Here is an 8,583-nt window from a genome sequence, read left to right on the forward strand (position 1 = left end):
ACCTAATCCATGTCATGGCTTTCTCATCATGGTCTCCAGTTCAGGGCTACGCCAAGTGTTCTTGAAGTATCAGAACAAAAGATCATACAGGGGTCTTTAAATTTTAAAAAAAATTAAATGTTTTTAAATCAGTGTAGTGAAAAAGGAGTTTTGTGCCTGTCATATAAGAAAAGAAATAATTGATATATCTTCTGATCAAAGAGGAGCATGCCATAAATGGATTACAGCTGATTTTATCTATATTGACTTTTACAAAGCACCCACCACTGTAGAATCTAAGCAAGGGAAGATCTGATCTATAGATATACAATCATGCATTATTAAAAAAATTAAATACAAGCCAAAATAGATGTTCTGTGAGGCAAAGGCAAATTTTCTGCTTGAAAGCAGCAATGAGCTTATTGTTTACTAAATATTTGTACTGGATTTTCAGCATACAGAGAGATCACAAGCGAGAGATACAAGCACAAAACAAACAAGAAAGTGAGAGCATACAACAGAAAGCAAAGCAAATCAGCGCATTACAGGATTTTCCAAAGCACAAATGATTTTCATGTAAAAAGCAAGTCTTATGCTGTATGAGATAAAGAAATGTTTAGCATAAACATGCATCACTGACACTGATAGCAGAAATGGATATTAGAATGAGCTGACCAGATTTTTCTGCCTTTTTTCCACCCCTGGAAATTTTCCAGTGAACTGTTAGTTTGCCGTTTTGTAATTCTAAAGCAGTTTTAGTTGGGTGATGACTTATCAACCTTCTTGATGACACTGAGCCAAGGTATGAGCTGGCACTCTCCCCGGGTGGTTTGAGGTCTGTGTGGGAGGTGAGTGAAGTCTCCCTTCCCTCGGTGCTCTGTGCAGCCTTGTAGCTGTGCCATTTGAGGTGCACTCCTTGGCATTGGCTGCTTGTCTTACAATGCTTGATAGTCGTTGTCCAGGCTGTGCATCAGTGGCTCTGCAGATTACCAGGCTTTAGGAAAATGGACTTGAAAACAGTGTGTTCCTCAGATTACTGTATATATATATATATATGACTAACTGTACCCAGCACACGTGACTTCAATACCCTCAGCTGTCCTTTCTGTTCCTTTGCTGGAGATGACTGGAGAGTTGGCAGAATGAGACATATGCCTGTGCTCCAGTGGCTGCAGCTTTCCTCTGATGTATTAGTGCAAACCCACCCTTCGCTGGCAGTTTATGCAAATGCACCAGCCTGAGCTGGAGCATTCAAGGTGCAGGCACGTGTTTCTTCTGTTTTACCTGCTGTTGGGGCAGTAACTTCTGGCAGAGGGACAGGCCAGACAGCTGTGGAGGGGTAACAGCTTAAATCACATCAGCTAGGCTCTTTGGAGCTCATCTGTCAAATACCTTCATATGCTCAGAATGGGAGTAAATTGACTATTTTGCCTGGGACCATCAGTCATGCTAAGGAGGATGGCTTGGAACAAGGGCATGGAGCTTCATTGTAGAGTATGCCTGCTTCCATGTCATACCTCTGTGTTATCCCTCACCATCTTTCTGGCTATTCAGAGGGGATGATGTACCTAGGCTTGGTGATTTGCCACATCCCTGCTAACCGGTGAGAGAAGGCTGGGATGCAGAGCCAAGCACTGGCCCACAGTAGTCCTACTGCTTACCTGCTAACATGTTCCCTGCCACCACTTCGGGCTATGTCATCTAGCGCTCCCACTGGCAATGCCTGGATGTGATGTAGGAGGCTGCAAACTCAAACCACGTAATATGCTCCTCAAGGACTTTTCAGCCTGATGGCTGAGCAAAGGGGCTGTAGTGGGAGCTGCCTCTGGAAAGCGGGCATCGCTATCCCATCACCTTTCCTACCAAAAGCACAGGGTCTGGGAACAGGGAGGCTGGGGTTCAGACGTGGCTGGTAAGATCACTTCTCTTGTCTTCAGTTTTCAAAATGCTTTCCTGATGGCATCTCACACCAACTTGTGCCGTAGCTTCCTAGATAAATTCATGCTCAATTCTATCTCTGCAATTTCCATATCATGTTTATTCAGAATAAGTTGTTTTTGCTTCTCAGCCCTGCGGGGTTAACCTGCCTTATGAAATTCAAATGTCCTCTTGCTTTCTGTCTTGTAACACTTCTTTCTCTTCCTCCCAGCTCTTTGTTGGCTTCATGGACTGTGCTAAGCTTGCAGGAGGTACCAGAGTGTTGAGAGGGAAACTTGCTGCCCGAGCCAGCCCCAAGCCCTTCATATGGGCTGTGTTCTGGTGCGGTACTTTCGAGGGTGAACGTTACACAGCTGAACACTCATTATTGCAGAAACATTTTTTTCTCCAGTTCCACTCTGAGGGATAATACAGCATTGGCCAAAGATCTAATACAAAAAGCATTAAGAAGATAGGAATTTCTCCATCAGCTCAGCAATTTTCAGGCTCTCACTAGAGGAAGCTTCCTATTTTAGGGAATATTTTATCTCTGTGTTAATGCCTAATGTGTTGAACTGTTATACAGGGTTTTGCTATTGCAAAATAAGATGATAATGACAATTCCTGCCTGTGTAGCCAATGATTCTTTGTGCTACTTACAGCTTCTTTCATTGAAGGATCTCAAAGCTCTTTATGCCTTAGCTCTTCAAAGGACCCTATTTGCTCAGACACCCAAATCCCACTGAACTGAGTGCTTAACTCATAGAAGATACTGTAAAATATTAAGTATTTTAAAAATTCTAGCCTATATCTATTAACAAATAAGTTAAAAATTGCATTATTCCCCCTTGTAACAGCATGGGTGCTTAATAACACATGAAGAATCAGAGTTCCAGAATGTACTTGTGCTGATCTGCAAAAGGAAAGATCCTGAATTTGGAGGTTTTTTCCATGCTACATGGAACTTGGCGTGTTAGAGGAGTGTGAAGTGTCCTGCAGGAAGCAAGTTGGTAGGTGTGCACTCACGAGCTACCGTGCATGGTGGGGGAGGTGGGCCAGCCAAGGGGTGTGACCTAGTGGGAAAAACAGTGACCTTGAACCCCAGCAGCTGCACAGCACTTGTCAGAAATGTTGTGTTTGCTTCAGGCTTGGCTTGAAAGAAAATATTTTGGGGTTTTCTTTTGTTAAACAGCCTTTTGCCCCCCACCCCACTGCCCCGGACTGGAATTTTTTCTTGCTGGTAACATTGGTGTTTTAACTTTTCCTGGGCTGAAAGCGGGAAAAAGTTTTCTTTGCAGGAGTGGACACGCTGCCTCTTGCTCAGCTCCTGTTGCAGGCTCACTGGTGTGGTGTGGGCATGTAACATGCAAATGTTTTAAAAATGAAGAGGTAGGAAACTGGAGAGATAAGACTGAGTGTCTTAGCAAAATCGTTCAAGTGCTTTGTCTCTGTTCCAGTGTGGAGAAGCCTTGGCATAAGGCAAAACACAGCTGAACTTAGCTGCAAGTAGTTGTAGTCCATGGTGCGTCTAAGGAACCAGAATATTCCAAGCTTAAGCAGGGAGGTTTATTGCTTTATTTACAGTCACACATAGCACACAGATCCTCATTTACACAAGCAGCGTGCTGAAGGCAGCCTTTCCCCGTGCAGCGCAGGGCTGCGACCTTGCCAGATGCCGAGGTCAGCCAGCTGCTCTACGAAGTATTTAGCAGCCTACGAGGTTAAGTTTGACAATTCCACCTCCTGCCCTGCTGTCGGAGCGCTCCTGCATGCTGCACTCGCCTGCCTCCACAGATAAACCTCATCTTCCCTGATAGTGAGATTTAAGTTTGTACCTGAAAAAGACCAAAGGTTAATGTGGTAACAAAGCAGCATGGTTATTATTTGGAGTAGATAACAAATAGTTCTGTGCTCTCTGGTGCATAGCTTTAAAACTCTACAGTGAAGGGGAGATGATGAAATGGTATTCCATAGGAATGCAGTTGGAGCAGCACAGGAGTTATGTTTCAGTGGTTCGCCTTAACTGGAATTTTTACATTTCTAATGTGTTTTTTATATCCTGGCTTCTTAAAGAAGCAAGGGACAGGCCATCATTCTGTCTGCCTGTGTGTCAACCTGTCAGTCCTGCTCTTCTCTGGTATCAGTCGACTGATTTCCACCAAATTTCCTAACAGGACAGGCAATTCAAAAAATGTGAAGCTCCTGTAAGCACAAGGAAAATTGGAGGCTGGGCCAGGGAGACAGACTTAAATGAGTGCCCTCACTGGGAGAAAAGACGATGGTGAGAGCTGAAGTGTGACTTGCCCAGTGTGGCCTGTCAGCTGGCTGATGAGCTTGTGCATAGTTTAGAGCAAACGCAGCATGTGCTGCCCCGTGTCCTAGCCTCCGTTAGGTGACCACGGGGATGCTGCATAGGTGTACACGCAGGGAGACAGGGCTGTTGCCGCTTAAGACCAAATGATACTGCACAGACTAAATGGACTTAGACACCAGAACACTTTAATCACAGATATATGCATTTTTATGAATTGTACAACTTCTCTGTTCAGTGGGAGAGGTGAAGCAGCCCAGAAGAGAAGTTGGATGGGTCAGTGTAGCAGTTCCAGCTGTGCCATGTGTAGTCCCACTGCTGGGTGGTGGGGTCCCACGGGGTCTCTCCACAAGTGACTCCAGGTGCTGTCAGATATAGGTTTTGGTAGAGATGACTCGATGCTCAATTAGCCCACTATAATTCCCTCATTGCCCAACAACTGTCTGTTACCACCCTCAGCTTGCTTATTTGGACAAGTGGCACCTGACGTGTTCTTAAGTTATTCTTCTATTCTTAAATCTAAGCTATTCCCTTACCCATAACCTTAACTAGAGTGTGTAAGCTGACATTGTCAATAGGCCTAAGTTATTCTAATTGCTACAAGGGAACACAGGGAGATGATACAGGTATGTCCGCAGGAGAAATAAGAAAATAGCTGAAGCAAAACCCTCTGATGTAGGTCTGCGTGGGACGTAGGGCAGAAATACGTGAGAAATGAGAGTTGTGTTGTGCTGTTCCTTGCGAACAACTTGTAAACTCCAACGTTCTTGAGAGGCAATATGCACTCAAACAACTGATATGTGCCCGCAACCTTAAAGTCACCTTAGCAAAGTTTTTTCTGTGTGCATTGGTTATTTATTACTGCTAGAGCACTGTGGATGCCCAGGGGATTTCAGCAGCATGGGGATATGATTACACTCAATAATAAAAATAATGTGCTGTAATAAATCTGTCATTTAGGGTAGAAAATATTGACTGTTAATAATATTACCTGTAGTATGGACTAAATTATTTTAGTACTATTAAAAACTTCCAATTGCTGGTTTCATGGAGACATGATTCCTTTTGCTGTGGGTGCAGGAGCCGATGGGTGGGTGGAATAAAGGAAGAGGACTGGAGAAAGGTAGATGATGGCAAGGCAGGGCCTGAAACAGTCACAGGGGAATCACAGGAAACTGCAGGGACTATGTAGCAGAGATAAAAGGTTATGTTCATGGTGGGGAGAATAATCATTAATTTTAGGAGGGCAGTGGTTGAATCTGGGTGAACTCCCAGGCATATGGAGCATCCTTGGACTAGGACCATTCTTGCAGTGTAAGACCATCTTTAGTCTCCATGGAGTTCCTTCACTGACAGGGAACAGGGGAATGGAGAATGTAAAGCCTTGGTGGCTCTAACCTATTAGAGCAGAGTTTTGTGGCGAGAGACCTTACAGGAGAGTAAACCAAACAAGCAAACCAGAGGCATGGTGCGGGGCTGGGTGGGAAAAGGATTTGGTGAGGACGTGACTGAGGGAAGAGGGAATGAAGGAAATTGCAGCTGGACTTGATGATCTTGAAGGTTTTTTCCAACATAAATGATTCTGAGCCTGCAATTCTGACTAAGTCCCAGGAGCTTCAGCCGCTACCATTTCTAATGCGTAAGTTGCACACATATGACTAATGTTGCAGTTCAATAAAAAATATACTCATTTGCTTTGCAAATAACAGTACTTACGATGTTAGAATATATTGGGACATGAGTAAATGGCAGGAGGCTGCATCAGAGGAAGTTCAGGTTGGATGATGGGAAAACTTTCTTTGTTGGGAGGGTGGGTGGCTGGTCACTGGGATGGGCTCCCCATGGGAGTGGTCACAGCACCAAGCCTGTCAGAGTTCAAGGAGCATCTGCGCAATGCTCTTAGTTATATGATTAAGTTTTAAGGAGCCCTACAAGGAGCAGGGAGTTGGATTCAATGATCCTTACGGGTCCCTTCCAACTTGAGACGTTCTGTGATTCTACTTGGAGGGTTGCGTGCTGCTTTCTGTTCTTGGGGTCTGGTGTTGCCAGAGAAGGGAAGGGGATGTGGAAGTCCTGTTGCCATCCCTGCTGAGAACACCGGGGTGGCTGACTGGAGATCAGATGTAGGAGAGCAGTCTAGCATGAGAACTGGATTGGGGCAGGAGGTCACTGGTGATTTCTCAGTGGTGAAGACTGAACAATGTAGTTCTTAGGGACTGAACAAAGCTGCAGTCAGGCATAAAGCATACTAATTGCTATTGAAGAAGCACCTAAAGGTGAGCAGAGGTATGGTCTAGCTATGTCTCTAGGTTTGTCTAGGACTAAGAAAAAGGTAATTCAACCAAAAAAACCATAAGTGAGGTTAAAGGGTGTGAAAGAAAACGGACAAAACTCTCTTCAATGTCTCAACACAAGAAATGAGGGAAATGACTAAGCAGGAACAGTGAGAAGTTCTCATGCATGAAAACAAAGGTTTAGTCGGTTACAAAAACCGGGTGGGTAATGCACGTGACTAGAATACCAATAAAAGAACATATGATCAACTGTAGAGGGGAAAAAAACCCTAACAAAACTAGGGCAGAAGAAAATAAGGCTGCATAAAATAATGGATCAAAAAGGTAATTCAAAAATTTTTTGAGCTGAATTTTTCCCCTTGTGTAGAACTTCTGACCTGAGATTCCCATGTGAATCAGGTCCACTATATTTTAAGAGAAAAAGCCAGACTGTAAAAAGAAGAATTCATGGTTTGCTTTTTTTTTTTAAAAAAAAACCTTTTTAAGTGATCTTGTAAGTATGATCTCATAGTTACAGCATGATGAACAGAGGGTCAACATGGTTCCAGCAGATACAGGGCAAAAAATTTGTGATGTCTTTCAAAGCAGTGACATGGGGCTCCCCTCTAACCTCTTTAAACAAGCAGAATAGGGCAAATTGCCAAGCTTAGCCCTTGCTGCGCAGGCTGATCTGGGAGCGAGTAGGTATCGGGGTACTTGCTTGGCTGCCTTTCCACCTGTGCCACCAACTGACTGTGGGAGCCTGGGCACATCACTGCCGCTTTTTTCATTGATTGAATGGTTCAAATAAAGCTGAGCAGCTTCACTGTAGGCTATGAGGATTCATTAGTAAATGTTTTGAAAATGCTTTGACATCCTGCAATGATCATAGCTAGATAGACATGTCAAAACTTTACCTGACCTCTTCTAATAGTGTGTGTGTGTTATGAGGTCAATTCCCATGTCCAGAGAGCTTGGACCTTGAATTATTGAGGGATTAGAGATCCAAGCATTGAAACAGATTTTAATTCAGAATGGTCTCTGTACCGAACAGAAATATAACAGTGGGTTAAAATGTTAAAGATTTTGTAAATGGCAAGACAGTCTTGTCTTTTTGTTGTTGTTGTCTTTTTGGGGGGAAAAAAATAAAGGAAAAAAATATTGGAGGAATAAAAAAGACTAGAGGTATTCTTCCATCTAACTTCTCTCTGGGCATCACCACAGAAAGGCTGGCTCACCTAGAGTAAGGGATGTAGAGCTTTTATTTTCATTAGCACCCTGAGGGCTGAAAATAGCTGTAGAGGCAGAAGCTGGACTCTTCTCACTTCTGTGCAAAAGCATCAAAACAAAAGGCGCTCAGCTTCACTGACAGGTCCCAACCTATGATTCCACATCTGATGCTCAAAGTAAATCTCTTTAGACATACCCACACAATGAGTTAGGTTTGGATTTATTGAGAAACTAAAGTGCTATTTTTGAGACAATGACACTATGTACTCTGGTTTACCCCCGCTGGAGTACATTGGAGTTAAATAAGGCAAAGAAACAGGCCACTGTGACATGAATATAACAATTGCACCTGCAACAAACAATGAACATCCAGTACTGAAGTGTGGCAAAAAATAAGGAAATGTTTTATATAGTGAACACACATACTGAAAAAAAAAAAAAAAAAAAAAAAAAGTTGAAAACTGAGAGAAGCCGGATCAAACTGTTAGGAAATAATGTGAAAGCTTTCAGGTATTTTAGAATCAAAGCATGAGGGGCTTATTTATTATTATTATCAGAACTTTCATTGGGGAAAAGATGCTGCTGGCAAAAAAATGTTTCATCAGAGATGCTAATACATTGAGTAACCAGCAATTTTCTTTTGCAAGAGATTTTTTTTTTTAAAGAACACTGTGAGCTGGTGGTCAGCTGGATGTAAGAAGGGTTGGGGGGGGCAGCTTCGGTGGTGGGTAGAAAGTAGGGATTGAAATTTACTTTGTCAGGCAATCGCTGTTCATGTAACCCAAGTCCACTTTTCAGGAGAGTGAGCTTCTGGAGGTATTGCCATATCCAAATGTACATCCCAGTCCACTTAATGTTGCCCGTCCCAAAGCA

General features: G+C 43.3%; 1 protein-coding gene across 1 annotated transcript in view; it reads left to right on the forward strand.

Moving 5' to 3' along the window:
* Window positions 1–8,367, forward strand: part of IGSF11 (immunoglobulin superfamily member 11) — a 160,329-nt gene extending 151,962 nt beyond the window's left edge. Inside the window, exon 9 of the mRNA XM_080392538.1 lies at window positions 1–8,367. This exon is cut by the window's left edge and continues 20,715 nt beyond it. The gene's annotated coding sequence lies outside the window, so the exon portion shown is untranslated.
* Window positions 8,368–8,583: the final 216 nt, after the last annotated feature.

This window comes from Falco punctatus (genome assembly GCF_963210335.1).
Source record: "Falco punctatus genome assembly, chromosome: 6".
NCBI lineage: Eukaryota > Metazoa > Chordata > Aves > Falconiformes > Falconidae > Falco > Falco punctatus.